Raw genomic sequence first — 19013 nt, 5'->3', positions numbered from 1 at the left:
CCCCCCCAAAGCCCTCTCCGTCCCACAGATCTCTCGATGTCCCTGCTCTCAGATGTTGTGTTTGTGTTCCTCCCCCTCTCGCCCCATCTTGTCTACCACTCCCCATGTTATATGTTTTATGTGTCGGTTTGTCTTTCTGTGTGATTAATGTTAGCTCTTTCACGAGCCTCAATCTTGTATACAAAAAAAAAAAAAAAGTTGGCTCTGAAGGAGCTGTGCTCCAACGTGAGTCGAAAGGATTGACGCGACCAAAGACGGAAATTCGTCCGAGTTGCTTTATTGCACGTATCAAACTCGGGTACTCTGAAAAGCCCGTTTATCGGGCAGCAATATATATACACATTTATGCCGGAGCGTTTGCCCGGGAAAAGCGAGACCGGGCATGCCCGGATGTCAAGGGCGAGTCCTGGAAAGGCGAGTCTGGACCTGCCCGGGCGTGCTGGACGAGGCCTGGCAAGTCGAGAGCGGGCATGCCCGGGCGTCCTGGACGAGCCCTGGAAAGGCGAGAGCGGGCATGCACGGGCGTTCTGGGCGAGCCCTGGAAAGGCGAGAGCGGGCATGCCCGGGCGTCCTGGACGAGCCCTGGAAAGGCGAGAGCGGGCATGCCCGGGCGTCCTGGACGAGCCCTGGAAAGGCGAGAGCGGGCATGCCCGGACGCTCTGGGCGAGCCCTGGAAATGCGAGAGCGGGCATGCCCGGGCGTTCTGGGCGAGCCCTGGAAAGGTGAGAGCGGGCATGCCTGGGAAAGACGAGACCGGGCGTGCCCGGGAGGTTCGGGCGAGCCCGGGAACAGCGAGTTCGGGCATGCCCGGGAGAGGCGCGTCTGGGCCCGTCCGGACGAGCCCGGCATGGCGATTGCGCCCTGGCCGCGTCCTGGCAGGTGCAAGGCGATTGTGTACACCCAGCGGTAACCGCTACAGCTCTCTTTTATACAGATATTGCTTCGGTTTCTGCTCCCAACAACTTGCTGCTTTGTCCCTCCGCCATCAGTGAGACCACGGAATACTCGACAAGTCGCTACATCACATGATCATTGTGTGGCCATTGGCAACTCAAGGGTGGAGCCGTTATGATGTTTGTTTCTTCCCTTCCACTGCCAAACTCTGGAACTCTTTACCTTTTAATGTATTTCCAAACACTTGTGACCTTCCCCTTTTCAAAAAGCTGATTTTCTGCTTTCTCAAAAACTCGGACTATTCTCTCTTTCTTCACTTTTCTTTCAATGCAGCTCTTTTGTTTAGGCCTGGCCTCGATGAGGAATATAATCTATTTGGTCCGTGCTTGGAGCCTGAAACATTAAAAAAAAAAAAAAACTTAAAAGGTGACTTAAGCAAAGCGCTAACTATCTGCTTTGTAAGTGAAAACACCCCTGGAATGAGGGAAAGCCGAGAGAAATGTGTCGGCATCAAACAACCGCGAAACACAAACAAACAACAACAACCTTTCAGTGACGTTGAACTCTCAAAATCACAACGGGGGTGTATATTTTAGCTTGGCTTGTCGAACCTTCTTTTTCCTCGTTATTTTAACGATAGATATTTTTATTTTAGAATATATTTTAGCAAAATTATAGTCTGCAAACAATGATCTGGTAATACATGTTGGTGGGGGTGAGCGGTGAGACAACGATCGAGAGATCGAACATAATGGGATAGAGAGGAAAAAGAGTCCTGCATAACCTGGCGTTGATCTTGTTGGCGTGGTGCGCGAAACCAAAGCACAATTTTACACAAAGAGACTTGTGAGTAGGGGAAGAGTTGGGATTTGGGGTTTTAAACACCTTTATGAGAAGAGGAAGAGTTGTGGAGATTTCGTGTTTTAAACATCTTCGTGAGTAGAGGAAGAGTTGTGGAGATTTCGGGATTCAAATGTCTTTATGAGTAGAGGAAGAGTTGTGGAGATTTCGTGTTTTAAACATCTTTGTGAGTAGGGGAAGAGTTGTGGAGATTTCGTGTTTTAAACATCTTTGTGAGTTGAGGAAGAGTTGTGGAGATTTCGTGTTTTAAACATCTTTGTGAGTAGAGGAAGAGTTGTGGATATTTCGTGTTTTAAACATCTTCGTGAGTGGAGGAAGAGTTGTGGAGATTTGGGGTTTCAAATATCTTTGTGAGTGGAGGAAGAGTTGTGGAGATTTCGGGTTTTAAACATCTTCATGAGTAGAGGAAGAGTTGTGGAGATTTTGTGTTTTAAAGATCTTTGTGAGAAGGGGAAGAGTTGTGGGGATTTGGGGTTTCAAATATCTTTGTGAGTGGAGGAAGAGTTGTGGAGATTTGGGGTTTTAAACATCTTTGTGAGTAGAGGAAGAGTTGTGGAGATTTCGTGTTATTAAACATCTTTGTGAGTAGAGGAAGAGTTGTGGAGATTTCGGGTTTTAAACATCTTTGTGAGGAGGGGAAGAGTTGTGGAGATTTGGGGGTTTCAAATATCTTTGTGAGTGGAGGAAGAATTGTGCATATTTCGGGTTTTAAACATCTTTGTGAGAAGAGGAAGAGTTGTGGAAATTTCGGGTTTCAAACATCTTTGTGAGTAGAGGAAGAGTTGTGGAGGTTTCGTGTTTTAAACATCTTTGTGAGGAGAGGAAGAGTTGTGGAGATTTCGGGTTTTAAACATCTTTGTGAGTAGAGGAAGAGTTGTGGAGATTTGGGGTTTCAAATATCTTTGTGAGTGGAGGAAGAATTGTGCATATTTCGGGTTTTAAACATCTTTGTGAGAAGAGGAAGAGTTGTGGAAATTTCGGGTTTCAAACATCTTTGTGAGTAGAGGAAGAGTTGTGGAGATTTCGTGTTTTAAACATCTTTGTGAGTAGAGGAAGAGTTGTGGAGATTTCGGGTTTTAAACAACTTTGTGAGTAGAGGAAGAGTTGTGGAGATTTCGGGTTTTAAACATCTTTGTGAGAAGAGGAAGAGTTGTGGAGATTTCGGGTTTTAAACATCTTTGTGAGTAGGGGAAGAGTTGTGGAGATTTCGGGTTTTAAACATCTTTGTGAGTTGAGGAAGAGTTGTGGAGATTTCGGGTTTTAAACATCTTCGTGAGTAGAGGAAGAGTTGTGGAGATTTCGTGTTTTAAACATCTACGTGAGTAGAGGAAGAGTTGTGGAGATTTCGTGTTTTAAACATCTTTGTGAGTGGAGGAAGAGTTGCGGATATTTCGTGTTTTTAACATCTTCGTGAGTGGAGGAAGAGTTGTGGAGATTTGGGGTTTCAAATATCTTTGTGAGTGGAGGAAGAGTTGTGGAGATTTCGTGTAATGAACATATTTGTGAGTAGAGGAAGAGTTGTGGAGATTTCGTGTTTTAAACATCTTCGTGAGTAGGGGAAGAGTTGTGGGGATTTGGGGTTTCAAATATCTTTGTGAGTGGAGGAAGAGTTGTGGAGATTTGGGGTTTTAAACATCTTCATGAGTAGGGGAAGAGTTGTGGAGATTTGGGGTTTCAAATATCTTTGTGAGTGGAGGAAGAGTTGTGGAGATTTGGGGTTTTAAACATCTTTGTGAGTAGAGGAAGAGTTGTGGAGATTTCGTGTTTTAAACATCTTTGTGAGTAGAGGAAGAGTTGTGGAGATTTCGGGTTTTAAACATCTTTGTGAGTAGAGGAAGAGTTGTGGAGATTTCGGGTTTTAAACATCTTTGTGAGTAGAGGAAGAGTTGTGGAGATTTCGTGTTTTAAACATCTTTGTGAGTAGAGGAAGAGTTGTGGAGATTTCGGGTTTTAAACATCTTTGTGAGTAGAGGAAGAGTTGTGGAGATTTCGGGTTTTAAACATCTTTGTGAGTAGTGGAAGAGTTGTGGAGATTTCGGGTTTTAAACATCTTTGTGAGTAGAGGAAGAGTTGTGGAGATTTCGGGTTTTAAACATCTTTGTGAGTTGAGGAAGAGTTGTGGAGATTTCGGGTTTCATATATCTTTGTGAGAAGAGGAAGAGTTGTGGAGATTTCGTGTTTTAAACATCTTTGTGAGTAGAGGAAGAGTTGTGGAGATTTCGGGTTTTAAACATCTTTGTGAGTAGAGGAAGAGTTGTGGAGATTTCGGGTTTCATATATCTTTGTGAGAAGAGGAAGAGTTGTGGAGATTTCGGGTTTTAAACATCTTTGTGAGTAGAGGAAGAGTTGTGGAGATTTCGGGTTTTAAACATCTTTGTGAGTCGAGGAAGAGTTGTGGAGATTTCAGGTTGTAAACATCTTTGTGAGTCGAGGAAGAGTTGTGGAGATTTCGGGTTTTAAACGTCTTTGTGAGTAGAGGAGGAGTTGTGGAGATTTCGGGTTTTAAACATCTTTGTGAGTTGAGGAAGAGTTGTGGAGATTTCGGGTTTTAAACATCTTTGTGAGTAGAGGAAGAGTTGTGGAGATTTCGTGTTTTAAACATCTTTGTGAGTCGAGGAAGAGTTGTGGAGATTTCGGGTTTTAAACATCTTTGTGAGTCGAGGAAGAGTTGTGGAGATTTCGGGTTTTAAACATCTTTGTGAGTAGAGGAAGAGTTGTGGAGATTTCGGGTTTTAAACATCTTTGTGAATAGAGGAGGAGTTGTGGAGATTTCGGGTTTTAAACATCTTTGTGAGTCGAGGAAGAGTTGTGGAGATTTCGGGTTTTAAACATCTTTGTGAGTAGAGGAAGAGTTGTGGAGATTTCGGGTTTTAAACATCTTTGTGAGTAGAGGAAGAGTTGTGGAGATTTCGGGTTTTAAATATCTTTGTGAGTAGAGGAAGAGTTGTGGAGATTTCGGGTTTTAAACATCTTTGTGAGTAGAGGAAGAGTTGTGGAGATTTCGGGTTTTAAACATCTTTGTGAGTTGAGGAGGAGTTGTGGAGATTTCGGGTTTTAAACATCTTTGTGAGTCGAGGAAGAGTTGTGGAGATTTCGGGTTTTAAACATCTTCGTGAGTAGAGGAAGAGTTGTGGAGATTTCGGGTTTTAAACATCTTTGTGAGTTGAGGAAGAGTTGTGGAGATTTCGGGTTTTAAACATCTTTGTGAGTCGAGGAAGAGTTGTGGAGATTTCAGGTTGTAAACATCTTTGTGAGTCGAGGAAGAGTTGTGGAGATTTCGTGTTTTAAACATCTTCGTGAGTAGAGGAAGAGTTGTGGAGATTTCGGGTTTTAAACATCTTTGTGAGGAGGGGAAGAGTTGTGGAGATTTCGTGTTTTAAACATCTTCGTGAGTAGGGGAAGAGTTGTGGGGATTTGGGGTTTTAAACATCTTTGTGAGTCGAGGAAGAGTTGTGTAGATTTCGGGTTTTGAACATCTTTGTGAGTCGAGGAAGAGTTGTGGAGATTTCGGGTTTTGAACATCTTTGTGAGTCGAGGAAGAGTTGTGGAGATTTCGGGTTTTAAACATCTTTGTGAGTAGAGGAAGAGTTGTGGAGATTTCGGGTTTTAAACATCTTTGTGAGTAGAGGAAGAGTTGTGGAGATTTCGGGTTTCAAATATCTTTGTGGGTAGAGGAAGAGTTGTGGAGATTTCGGGTTTTAAACATCTTTGTGAGTTGAGGAAGAGTTGTGGAGATTTCGGGTTTTAAACATCTTTGTGAGTAGAGGAGGAGTTGTGGAGATTTCGGGTTTTAAACATCTTTGTGAGTAGAGGAAGAGTTGTGGAGATTTCGGGTTTTAAACATCTTTGTGAGTAGAGGAAGAGTTGTGGAGATTTCGGGTTTTAAACATCTTTGTGAGTAGAGGAAGAGTTGTGGAGATTTCGGGTTTCAAACATCTTTGTGAGTAGAGGAAGAGTTGTGGAGATTTCGGGTTTTAAACATCTTTGTGAGTAGAGGAAGAGTTGTGGAGATTTCGGGTTTTAAACATCTTTGTGAGTAGAGGAAGAGTTGTGGAGATTTCGGGTTTTAAACATCTTTGTGAGTAGAGGAAGAGTTGTGGAGATTTCGGGTTTTAAACATCTTTGTGAGTAGAGGAGGAGTTGTGGAGATTTCGGGTTTTAAACATCTTTGTGAGTCGAGGAAGAGTTGTTGGAGATTTCGGGTTTTAAACATCTTTGTGAGTGGAGGAAGAGTTGTGGAGATTTCGGGTTTTAAACATCTTTGTGAGGAGGGGAAGAGTTGTGGAGATTTCGTGTTTTAAACATCTTTGTGAGTAGAGGAAGAGTTGTGGAGATTTCAGGTTTTAAACATCTTTGTGAGTAGAGGAAGAGTTGTGGAGATTTCAGGTTTTAAATATCTTTGTGAGTAGAGGAAGAGTTGTGGAGATTTTGTGTTTTAAACATCTTTGTGAGTAGAGCAAGAGTTGTGGAGATTTCGGGTTTTAAACATCTTTGTGAGTAGAGGAAGAGTTGTGGAGATTTCTGGTTTTAAACATCTTTGTGAGTAGAGGAAGAGTTGTGGAGATTTCGGGTTTTAAACATCTTTGTGAGTGGAGGAAGAGTTGTGGAGATTTCGGGTTTTAAACATCTTTGTGAGGAGAGGAAGAGTTGTGGAGATTTCGTGTTTTAAACATCTTCATGAGTCGAGGAAGAGTTGTGGAGATTTCAGGTTTTAAACATCTTTGTGAGTAGAGCAAGAGTTGTGGAGATTTCGTGTTTTAAACATCTTTGTGAGTAGAGGAAGAGTTGTGGAGATTTCGGGTTTTAAACATCTTCGTGAGTTGAGGAAGAGTTGTGGAGATTTCGTGTTTCAAACATCTTTGTGAGTTGAGGAAGAGTTGTGGAGATTTCGTGTTTCAAACATCTTTGTGAGTAGAGGAAGAGTTGTGGAGATTTCGTGTAATAACCATCTTTGTGAGTAGAGGAAGAGTTGGGGAGATTTCGGATTTTAAACATCTTTGTGAGTCGAGGAAGAGTTGTGGAGATTTCGGGTTTTAAACATCTTTGTGAGTAGAGGAAGAGTTGTGGAGATTTCGGGTTTTAAACATCTTTGTGAGGAGAGGAAGAGTTGTGGAGATTTCGGGTTTTAAACATCTTTCTGAGTAGAGGAAGAGTTGTGGAGATTTCGGGTTTTAAACATCTTTGTGAGTAGAGGAAGAGTTGTGGAGATTTCGGGTTTTAAACATCTTTGTGAGTAGAGGAAGAGTTGTGGAGATTTCGGGTTTTAAACATCTTTGTGAGTAGAGGAAGAGTTGTGGAGATTTCGGGTTTTAAACATCTTTGTGAGTAGAGGAAGAGTTGTGGAGATTTCGGGTTTTAAACATCTTTGTGAGTAGAGGAAGAGTTGTGGAGATTTCGGGTTTTAAACATCTTTGTGAGTAGAGGAAGAGTTGGTGAGATTTCGGATTTTAAACATCTTTGTGAGTCGAGGAAGAGTTGTGGAGATTTCGGGTTTTAAACATCTTTGTGAGTAGAGGAAGAGTTGTGGAGATTTGGGGTTTTAAACATCTTTGTGAGTAGAGGAAGAGTTGTGGAGATTTCGGGTTTTAAACATCTTTGTGAGTAGAGGAGGAGTTGTGGAGATTTCGGGTTTTAACCATCTTTGTGAGTCGAGGAAGAGTTGTGGAGATTTGGGGTTTTAAACATCTTTGTGAGTAGAGGAAGAGTTGTGGAGATTTCGGGTTTTAAACATCTTTGTGAGTCGAGGAAGAGTTGTGGAGATTTGGGGTTTTAAACATCTTTGTGAGTAGAGGAAGAGTTGTGGAGATTTCGGGTTTTAAACATCTTTGTGAGTAGAGGAAGAGTTGTGGATATTTCGTGTTTTAAACATCTTCATGAGTAGGGGAAGAGTTGTGGGGATTTGGGGTTTCAAATATCTTTGTGAGTGGAGGAAGAGTTGTGGAGATTTCGTGTTTTCAACATTTTCATGAGTAGGGGAAGAGTTGTGGAGATTTCGGGTTTTAAACATCTTCGTGAGTAGAGGAAGAGTTGTGGAGATTTCGGGTTTTAAACATCTTTGTGAGTAGAGGAAGAGTTGTGGAGATTTCGGGTTTTAAACATCTTTGTGAGTAGAGGAAGAGTTGTGGAGATTTCGGGTTTTAAACATCTTTGTGAGTAGGGGAAGAGTTGTGGAGATTTCGTGTTTTAAACATCTTTGTGAGTAGAGGAAGAGTTGTGGATATTTCGGGTTTTAAACATCTTTGTGAGTAGGGGAAGAGTTGTGGGGATTTCGTGTTTTAAACATCTTTGTGAGAAGAGGAAGAGTTGTGGAGATTTCGTGTTTTAAACATCTTTGTGAGTAGAGGAATAGTTGTGGAGATTTGGGGTTTCAAATATCTTTGTGAGTGGAGGAAGAGTTGTGGAGATGTTGTGTTTTAAACATCTTCATGAGTGGAGGAAGAGTTGTGGAGATTTTGTGTAATAAACATATTTGTGAGTAGAGGAAGAGTTGTGGAGATTTCGTGTTTTAAACATCTTCGTGAGTAGGGGAGGAGTTGTGGGGATTTGGGGTTTCAAATATCTTTGTGAGTGGAGGAAGAGTTGTGGAGATTTGGGGTTTCAAATATCTTTGTGAGTGGAGGAAGAGTTGTGGACATTTCGTGTTTTAAACATCTTTGTGAGTAGAGGAAGAGTTGTGGAGATTTCGTGTTTTAAACATCTTTGTGAGTAGAGGAAGAGTTGTGGAGATTTCGGGTTTTAAACATCTTTGTGAGGAGGGGAAGAGTTGTGGAGATTTCGTGTTTTAAACATCTTCATGAGTAGAGGAAGAGTTGTGGAGATTTGGGGTTTCAAATATCTCTGTGACTGGAGGAAGAGTTGTGGAGATGTTGTGTTTTAAACATCTTCATGAGTGGAGGAAGAGTTGTGGAGATTTTGTGTAATAAACATATTTGTGAGTAGAGGAAGAGTTGTGGAGATTTCGTGTTTTAAACATCTTTGTGAGTCGAGGAAGAGTTGTTGGAGATTTCGGGTTTTAAACATCTTTGTGAGTAGAGGAGGAGTTGTGGAGATTTCGGGTTTTAAACATCTTTGTGAGTCGAGGAAGAGTTGTTGGAGATTTCGGGTTTTAAACATCTTTGTGAGTGGAGGAAGAGTTGTGGAGATTTCGGGTTTTAAACATCTTTGTGAGGAGGGGAAGAGTTGTGGAGATTTCGTGTTTTAAACATCTTTGTGAGTAGAGGAAGAGTTGTGGAAATTTCGGGTTTCAAACATCTTTGTGAGTAGAGGAAGAGTTGTGGAGATTTCAGGTTTTAAATATCTTTGTGAGTAGAGGAAGAGTTGTGGAGATTTTGTGTTTTAAACATCTTTGTGAGTAGAGGAAGAGTTGTGGAGATTTCGGGTTTTAAACATCTTTGTGAGTAGAGGAAGAGTTGTGGAGATTTCTGGTTTTAAACATCTTTGTGAGTAGAGGAAGAGTTGTGGAGATTTCGGGTTTTAAACATCTTTGTGAGTGGAGGAAGAGTTGTGGAGATTTCGGGTTTTAAACATCTTTGTGAGGAGAGGAAGAGTTGTGGAGATTTCGTGTTTTAAACATCTTCATGAGTAGAGGAAGAGTTGTGGAGATTTCAGGTTTTAAACATCTTTGTGAGTAGAGGAAGAGTTGTGGAGATTTCGGGTTTTAAACATCTTCGTGAGTTGAGGAAGAGTTGTGGAGATTTCGTGTTTTAAACATCTTTGTGAGTAGAGGAAGAGTTGTGGAGATTTCGGGTTTTAAACATCTTCGTGAGTTGAGGAAGAGTTGTGGAGATTTCGTGTTTCAAACATCTTTGTGAGTTGAGGAAGAGTTGTGGAGATTTGGTGTTTCAAACATCTTTGTGAGTAGAGGAAGAGTTGTGGAGATTTCGTGTAATAACCATCTTTGTGAGTAGAGGAAGAGTTGGGGAGATTTCGGATTTTAAACATCTTTGTGAGTCGAGGAAGAGTTGTGGAGATTTCGGGTTTTAAACATCTTTGTGAGTAGAAGAAGAGTTATGGAGATTTCGGGTTTTAAACATCTTTGTGAGGAGAGGAAGAGTTGTGGAGATTTCGGGTTTTAAACATCTTTCTGAGTAGAGGAAGAGTTGTGGAGATTTCGGGTTTTAAACATCTTTGTGAGTGGAGGAAGAGTTGTGGAGATTTCGGGTTTTAAACATCTTTGTGAGTAGAGGAAGAGTTGTGGAGATTTCGGGTTTTAAACATCTTTGTGAGTGGAGGAAGAGTTGTGGAGATTTCGGGTTTTAAACATCTTTGTGAGTAGAGGAAGAGTTGTGGAGATTTCGGGTTTTAAACATCTTTGTGAGTAGAGGAAGAGTTGTGGAGATTTCGGGTTTTAAACATCTTTGTGAGTAGAGGAGGAGTTGTGGAGATTTCGGGTTTTAAACATCTTTGTGAGTCGAGGAAGAGTTGTTGGAGATTTCGGGTTTTAAACATCTTTGTGAGTGGAGGAAGAGTTGTGGAGATTTCGGGTTTTAAACATCTTTGTGAGGAAGGGAAGAGTTGTGGAGATTTCGTGTTTTAAACATCTTTGTGAGTAGAGGAAGAGTTGTGGAGATTTCAGGTTTTAAACATCTTTGTGAGTAGAGGAAGAGTTGTGGAAATTTCGGGTTTCAAACATCTTTGTGAGTAGAGGAAGAGTTGTGGAGATTTCAGGTTTTAAATATCTTTGTGAGTAGAGGAAGAGTTGTGGAGATTTTGTGTTTTAAACATCTTTGTGAGTAGAGGAAGAGTTGTGGAGATTTCGGGTTTTAAACATCTTTGTGAGTAGAGGAAGAGTTGTGGAGATTTCGGGTTTTAAACATCTTTGTGAGTAGAGGAAGAGTTGTGGAGATTTCGTGTTTTAAACATCTTTGTGAGTAGAGGAAGAGTTGTGGAGATTTCGGGTTTTAAACATCTTTGTGAGTCGAGGAAGAGTTGTTGGAGATTTCGGGTTTTAAACATCTTTGTGAGTGGAGGAAGAGTTGTGGAGATTTCGGGTTTTAAACATCTTTGTGAGGAGGGGAAGAGTTGTGGAGATTTCGTGTTTTAAACATCTTTGTGAGTAGAGGAAGAGTTGTGGAAATTTCGGGTTTCAAACATCTTTGTGAGTAGAGGAAGAGTTGTGGAGATTTCAGGTTTTAAATATCTTTGTGAGTAGAGGAAGAGTTGTGGAGATTTTGTGTTTTAAACATCTTTGTGAGTAGAGGAAGAGTTGTGGAGATTTCGGGTTTTAAACATCTTTGTGAGTAGAGGAAGAGTTGTGGAGATTTCTGGTTTTAAACATCTTTGTGAGTAGAGGAAGAGTTGTGGAGATTTCGGGTTTTAAACATCTTTGTGAGTGGAGGAAGAGTTGTGGAGATTTCGGGTTTTAAACATCTTTGTGAGGAGAGGAAGAGTTGTGGAGATTTCGTGTTTTAAACATCTTCATGAGTAGAGGAAGAGTTGTGGAGATTTCAGGTTTTAAACATCTTTGTGAGTAGAGGAAGAGTTGTGGAGATTTCGGGTTTTAAACATCTTCGTGAGTTGAGGAAGAGTTGTGGAGATTTCGTGTTTTAAACATCTTTGTGAGTAGAGGAAGAGTTGTGGAGATTTCGGGTTTTAAACATCTTCGTGAGTTGAGGAAGAGTTGTGGAGATTTGGTGTTTCAAACATCTTTGTGAGTAGAGGAAGAGTTGTGGAGATTTCGTGTAATAACCATCTTTGTGAGTAGAGGAAGAGTTGGGGAGATTTCGGATTTTAAACATCTTTGTGAGTCGAGGAAGAGTTGTGGAGATTTCGGGTTTTAAACATCTTTGTGAGTAGAAGAAGAGTTATGGAGATTTCGGGTTTTAAACATCTTTGTGAGGAGAGGAAGAGTTGTGGAGATTTCGGGTTTTAAACATCTTTCTGAGTAGAGGAAGAGTTGTGGAGATTTCGGGTTTTAAACATCTTTGTGAGTGGAGGAAGAGTTGTGGAGATTTCGGGTTTTAAACATCTTTGTGAGTAGAGGAAGAGTTGTGGAGATTTCGGGTTTTAAACATCTTTGTGAGTGGAGGAAGAGTTGTGGAGATTTCGGGTTTTAAACATCTTTGTGAGTAGAGGAAGAGTTGTGGAGATTTCGGGTTTTAAACATCTTTGTGAGTAGAGGAAGAGTTGTGGAGATTTCGGGTTTTAAACATCTTTGTGAGTAGAGGAGGAGTTGTGGAGATTTCGGGTTTTAAACATCTTTGTGAGTCGAGGAAGAGTTGTTGGAGATTTCGGGTTTTAAACATCTTTGTGAGTGGAGGAAGAGTTGTGGAGATTTCGGGTTTTAAACATCTTTGTGAGGAGGGGAAGAGTTGTGGAGATTTCGTGTTTTAAACATCTTTGTGAGTAGAGGAAGAGTTGTGGAGATTTCAGGTTTTAAACATCTTTGTGAGTAGAGGAAGAGTTGTGGAAATTTCGGGTTTCAAACATCTTTGTGAGTAGAGGAAGAGTTGTGGAGATTTCAGGTTTTAAATATCTTTGTGAGTAGAGGAAGAGTTGTGGAGATTTTGTGTTTTAAACATCTTTGTGAGTAGAGGAAGAGTTGTGGAGATTTCGGGTTTTAAACATCTTTGTGAGTAGAGGAAGAGTTGTGGAGATTTCTGGTTTTAAACATCTTTGTGAGTAGAGGAAGAGTTGTGGAGATTTCGGGTTTTAAACATCTTTGTGAGTGGAGGAAGAGTTGTGGAGATTTCGGGTTTTAAACATCTTTGTGAGGAGAGGAAGAGTTGTGGAGATTTCGTGTTTTAAACATCTTCATGAGTCGAGGAAGAGTTGTGGAGATTTCAGGTTTTAAACATCTTTGTGAGTGGAGGAAGAGTTGTGGAGATTTCGGGTTTTAAACATCTTTGTGAGGAGGGGAAGAGTTGTGGAGATTTTGTGTTTTAAACATCTTTGTGAGTAGAGGAAGAGTTGTGGAGATTTCGGGTTTTAAACATCTTTGTGAGTAGAGGAAGAGTTGTGGAGATTTCTGGTTTTAAACATCTTTGTGAGTAGAGGAAGAGTTGTGGAGATTTCGGGTTTTAAACATCTTTGTGAGTGGAGGAAGAGTTGTGGAGATTTCGGGTTTTAAACATCTTTGTGAGGAGAGGAAGAGTTGTGGAGATTTCGGGTTTTAAACATCTTTGTGAGTCGAGGAAGAGTTGTTGGAGATTTCGGGTTTTAAACATCTTTGTGAGTGGAGGAAGAGTTGTGGAGATTTCGGGTTTTAAACATCTTTGTGAGGAGGGGAAGAGTTGTGGAGATTTCGTGTTTTAAACATCTTTGTGAGTAGAGGAAGAGTTGTGGAGATTTCAGGTTTTAAACATCTTTGTGAGTAGAGGAAGAGTTGTGGAAATTTCGGGTTTCAAACATCTTTGTGAGTAGAGGAAGAGTTGTGGAGATTTCAGGTTTTAAATATCTTTGTGAGTAGAGGAAGAGTTGTGGAGATTTTGTGTTTTAAACATCTTTGTGAGTAGAGGAAGAGTTGTGGAGATTTCGGGTTTTAAACATCTTTGTGAGTAGAGGAAGAGTTGTGGAGATTTCTGGTTTTAAACATCTTTGTGAGTAGAGGAAGAGTTGTGGAGATTTCGGGTTTTAAACATCTTTGTGAGTGGAGGAAGAGTTGTGGAGATTTCGGGTTTTAAACATCTTTGTGAGGAGAGGAAGAGTTGTGGAGATTTCGTGTTTTAAACATCTTCATGAGTCGAGGAAGAGTTGTGGAGATTTCAGGTTTTAAACATCTTTGTGAGTAGAGCAAGAGTTGTGGAGATTTCGTGTTTTAAACATCTTTGTGAGTAGAGGAAGAGTTGTGGAGATTTCGGGTTTTAAACATCTTCGTGAGTTGAGGAAGAGTTGTGGAGATTTCGTGTTTCAAACATCTTTGTGAGTTGAGGAAGAGTTGTGGAGATTTCGTGTTTCAAACATCTTTGTGAGTAGAGGAAGAGTTGTGGAGATTTCGTGTAATAACCATCTTTGTGAGTAGAGGAAGAGTTGGGGAGATTTCGGATTTTAAACATCTTTGTGAGTCGAGGAAGAGTTGTGGAGATTTCGGGTTTTAAACATCTTTGTGAGTAGAGGAAGAGTTGTGGAGATTTCGGGTTTTAAACATCTTTGTGAGGAGAGGAAGAGTTGTGGAGATTTCGGGTTTTAAACCTCTTTCTGAGTAGAGGAAGAGTTGTGGAGATTTCGGGTTTTAAACATCTTTGTGAGTAGAGGAAGAGTTGTGGAGATTTCGGGTTTTAAACATCTTTGTGAGTAGAGGAAGAGTTGTGGAGATTTCGGGTTTTAAACATCTTTGTGAGTCGAGGAAGAGTTGTGGAGATTTGGGGTTTTAAACATCTTTGTGAGTAGAGGAAGAGTTGTGGAGATTTCGGGTTTTAAACATCTTTGTGAGTAGAGGAAGAGTTGTGGAGATTTCGTGTTTTAAACATCTTCGTGAGTAGGGGAGGAGTTGTGGGGATTTGGGGTTTCAAATATCTTTGTGAGTGGAGGAAGAGTTGTGGACATTTCGTGTTTTAAACATCTTTGTGAGTAGAGGAAGAGTTGTGGAGATTTCGTGTTTTAAACATCTTTGTGAGTAGAGGAAGAGTTGTGGAGATTTCGGGTTTTAAACATCTTTGTGAGGAGGGGAAGAGTTGTGGAGATTTCGGGTTTTAAACATCTTCATGAGTAGAGGAAGAGTTGTGGAGATTTGGGGTTTCAAATATCTCTGTGACTGGAGGAAGAGTTGTGGAGATGTTGTGTTTTAAACATCTTCATGAGTGGAGGAAGAGTTGTGGAGATTTTGTGTAATAAACATATTTGTGAGTAGAGGAAGAGTTGTGGAGATTTCGTGTTTTAAACATCTTTGTGAGTCGAGGAAGAGTTGTTGGAGATTTCGGGTTTTAAACATCTTTGTGAGTAGAGGAGGAGTTGTGGAGATTTCGGGTTTTAAACATCTTTGTGAGTCGAGGAAGAGTTGTTGGAGATTTTGGGTTTTAAACATCTTTGTGAGTGGAGGAAGAGTTGTGGAGATTTCGGGTTTTAAACATCTTTGTGAGGAGGGGAAGAGTTGTGGAGATTTCGTGTTTTAAACATCTTTGTGAGTAGAGGAAGAGTTGTGGAAATTTCGGGTTTCAAACATCTTTGTGAGTAGAGGAAGAGTTGTGGAGATTTCAGGTTTTAAATATCTTTGTGAGTAGAGGAAGAGTTGTGGAGATTTTGTGTTTTAAACATCTTTGTGAGTAGAGGAAGAGTTGTGGAGATTTCGGGTTTTAAACATCTTTGTGAGTAGAGGAAGAGTTGTGGAGATTTCTGGTTTTAAACATCTTTGTGAGTAGAGGAAGAGTTGTGGAGATTTCGGGTTTTAAACATCTTTGTGAGGAGAGGAAGAGTTGTGGAGATTTCGTGTTTTAAACATCTTCATGAGTAGAGGAAGAGTTGTGGAGATTTCAGGTTTTAAACATCTTTGTGAGTAGAGGAAGAGTTGTGGAGATTTCGGGTTTTAAACATCTTCGTGAGTTGAGGAAGAGTTGTGGAGATTTCGTGTTTTAAACATCTTTGTGAGTAGAGGAAGAGTTGTGGAGATTTCGGGTTTTAAACATCTTCGTGAGTTGAGGAAGAGTTGTGGAGATTTCGTGTTTCAAACATCTTTGTGAGTTGAGGAAGAGTTGTGGAGATTTTGTGTTTCAAACATCTTTGTGAGTAGAGGAAGAGTTGTGGAGATTTCGTGTAATAACCATCTTTGTGAGTAGAGGAAGAGTTGGGGAGATTTCGGATTTTAAACATCTTTGTGAGTCGAGGAAGAGTTGTGGAGATTTCGGGTTTTAAACATCTTTGTGAGTAGAAGAAGAGTTATGGAGATTTCGGGTTTTAAACATCTTTGTGAGGAGAGGAAGAGTTGTGGAGATTTCGGGTTTTAAACATCTTTCTGAGTAGAGGAAGAGTTGTGGAGATTTCGGGTTTTAAACATCTTTGTGAGTGGAGGAAGAGTTGTGGAGATTTCGGGTTTTAAACATCTTTGTGAGTAGAGGAAGAGTTGTGGAGATTTCGGGTTTTAAACATCTTTGTGAGTGGAGGAAGAGTTGTGGAGATTTCGGGTTTTAAACATCTTTGTGAGTAGAGGAAGAGTTGTGGAGATTTCGGGTTTTAAACATCTTTGTGAGTAGAGGAAGAGTTGTGGAGATTTCGGGTTTTAATCATCTTTGTGAGTAGAGGAAGAGTTGTGGAGATTTCGGGTTTTAAACATCTTTGTGAGTAGAGGAAGAGTTGTGGAGATTTCGGGTTTTAAACATCTTTGTGAGTAGAGGAAGAGTTGGTGAGATTTCGGATTTTAAACATCTTTGTGAGTCGAGGAAGAGTTGTGGAGATTTCGGGTTTTAAACATCTTTGTGAGTAGAGGAAGAGTTGTGGAGATTTGGGGTTTTAAACATCTTTGTGAGTAGAGGAAGAGTTGTGGAGATTTCGGGTTTTAAACATCTTTGTGAGTAGAGGAGGAGTTGTGGAGATTTCGGGTTTTAACCATCTTTGTGAGTCGAGGAAGAGTTGTGGAGATTTGGGGTTTTAAACATCTTTGTGAGTAGAGGAAGAGTTGTGGAGATTTCGGGTTTTAAACATCTTTGTGAGTCGAGGAAGAGTTGTGGAGATTTGGGGTTTTAAACATCTTTGTGAGTAGAGGAAGAGTTGTGGAGATTTCGGGTTTTAAACATCTTTGTGAGTAGAGGAAGAGTTGTGGATATTTCGTGTTTTAAACATCTTCATGAGTAGGGGAAGAGTTGTGGGGATTTGGGGTTTCAAATATCTTTGTGAGTGGAGGAAGAGTTGTGGAGATTTCGTGTTTTCAACATTTTCATGAGTAGTGGAAGAGTTGTGGAGATTTCGGGTTTTAAACATCTTTGTGAGTAGAGGAAGAGTTGTGGAGATTTCGGGTTTTAAACATCTTTGTGAGTAGAGGAAGAGTTGTGGAGATTTCGGGTTTTAAACATCTTTGTGAGTAGAGGAAGAGTTGTGGAGATTTCGGGTTTTAAACATCTTTGTGAGTAGAGGAAGAGTTGGTGAGATTTCGGATTTTAAACATCTTTGTGAGTCGAGGAAGAGTTGTGGAGATTTCGGGTTTTAAACATCTTTGTGAGTAGAGGAAGAGTTGTGGAGATTTGGGGTTTTAAACATCTTTGTGAGTAGAGGAAGAGTTGTGGAGATTTCGGGTTTTAAACATCTTTGTGAGTCGAGGAAGAGTTGTGGAGATTTGGGGTTTTAAACATCTTTGTGAGTAGAGGAAGAGTTGTGGAGATTTCGGGTTTTAAACATCTTTGTGAGTAGAGGAAGAGTTGTGGATATTTCGTGTTTTAAATATCTTCATGAGTAGGGGAAGAGTTGTGGGGATTTGGGGTTTCAAATATCTTTGTGAGTGGAGGAAGAGTTGTGGAGATTTCGTGTTTTCAACATTTTCATGAGTAGGGGAAGAGTTGTGGAGATTTCGGGTTTTAAACATCTTCGTGAGTAGAGGAAGAGTTGTGGAGATTTCGGGTTTTAAACATCTTTGTGAGTAGAGGAAGAGTTGTGGAGATTTCGGGTTTTAAACATCTTTGTGAGTCGAGGAAGAGTTGTTGGAGATTTCGGGTTTTAAACATCTTTGTGAGTGGAGGAAGAGTTGTGGAGATTTCGGGTTTTAAACATCTTTGTGAGGAGGGGAAGAGTTGTGGAGATTTCGTGTTTTAAACATCTTTGTGAGTAGAGGAAGAGTTGTGGAGATTTCGGGTTTTAAACATCTTTGTGAGTAGGGGAAGAGTTGTGGAGATTTCGTGTTTTAAACATCTTTGTGAGTAGAGGAAGAGTTGTGGATATTTCGGGTTTTAAACATCTTTGTGAGTAGGGGAAGAGTTGTGGGGATTTCGTGTTTTAAACATCTTTGTGAGAAGAGGAAGAGTTGTGGAGATTTCGTGTTTTAAACATCTTTGTGAGTAGAGGAAGAGTTGTGGAGATTTCGGGTTTTAAACATCTTTGTGAGTAGAGGAAGAGTTGTGGAGATTTCGGGTTTTAAACATCTTTGTGAGTCGAGGAAGAGTTGTTGGAGATTTCGGGTTTTAAACATCTTTGTGAGTGGAGGAAGAGTTGTGGATATTTCGTGTTTTAAATATCTTCATGAGTAGGGGAAGAGTTGTGGGGATTTGGGGTTTCAAATATCTTTGTGAGTGGAGGAAGAGTTGTGGAGATTTCGTGTTTTCAACATTTTCATGAGTAGGGGAAGAGTTGTGGAGATTTCGGGTTTTAAACATCTTCGTGAGTAGAGGAAGAGTTGTGGAGATTTCGGGTTTTAAACATCTTTGTGAGTAGAGGAAGAGTTGTGGAGATTTCGGGTTTTAAACATCTTTGTGAGTCGAGGAAGAGTTGTTGGAGATTTCGGGTTTTAAACATCTTTGTGAGTGGAGGAAGAGTTGTGGAGATTTCGGGTTTTAAACATCTTTGTGAGGAGGGGAAGAGTTGTGGAGATTTCGTGTTTTAAACATCTTTGTGAGTAGAGGAAGAGTTGTGGAGATTTCGGGTTTTAAACATCTTTGTGAGTAGGGGAAGAGTTGTGGAGATTTCGTGTTTTAAACATCTTTGTGAGTAGAGGAAGAGTTGTGGATATTTCGGGTTTTAAACATCTTTGTGAGTAGGGGAAGAGTTGTGGGGATTTCGTGTTTTAAACATCTTTGTGAGAAGAGGAAGAGTTGTGGAGATTTCGTGTTTTAAACATCTTTGTGAGTAGAGGAATAGTTGTGGAGATTTGGGGTTTCAAATATCTTTGTGAGTGGAGGAAGAGTTGTGGAGATGTTGTGTTTTAAACATCTTCATGAGTGGAGGAAGAGTTGTGGAGATTTTGTGTAATAAACATATTTGTGAGTCGAGGAAGAGTTGTGGAGATTTCGTGTTTTAAACATCTTCGTGAGTAGGGGAGGAGTTGTGGGGATTTGGGGTTTCAAATATCTTTGTGAGTGGAGGAAGAGTTGTGGAGATTTGGGGTTTCAAATATCTTTGTGAGTGGAGGAAGAGTTGTGGACATTTCGTGTTTTAAACATCTTTGTGAGTAGAGGAAGAGTTGTGGAGATTTCGTGTTTTAAACATCTTTGTGAGTAGAGGAAGAGTTGTGGAGATTTCGGGTTTTAAACATCTTTGTGAGGAGGGGAAGAGTTGTGGAGATTTCGTGTTTTAAACATCTTCATGAGTAGAGGAAGAGTTGTGGAGATTTGGGGTTTCAAATATCTCTGTGACTGGAGGAAGAGTTGTGGAGATGTTGTGTTTTAAACATCTTCATGAGTGGAGGA

General features: G+C 40.5%; 1 protein-coding gene across 1 annotated transcript in view; it reads left to right on the top strand.

Annotated features, from left to right (window-relative positions):
* The first annotated feature begins 1615 nt into the window (after nt 1-1615).
* LOC137427390 (uncharacterized) overlaps nt 1616-19013 on the top strand; it is a 171247-nt gene continuing 153849 nt past the window's right edge. The window contains 1 exon segment of the mRNA XM_078778316.1: nt 1616-1740. The gene's annotated coding sequence lies outside the window, so the exon portion shown is untranslated.

Source organism: Myxine glutinosa, chromosome 5 (assembly GCF_964187855.1).
Source record: "Myxine glutinosa chromosome 5, kmMyxGlut1.1, whole genome shotgun sequence".
NCBI lineage: Eukaryota > Metazoa > Chordata > Myxini > Myxiniformes > Myxinidae > Myxine > Myxine glutinosa.
Note: the sequence above shows the minus strand (reverse complement) of the source record. Positions and strands in the feature narration are given on the sequence as shown.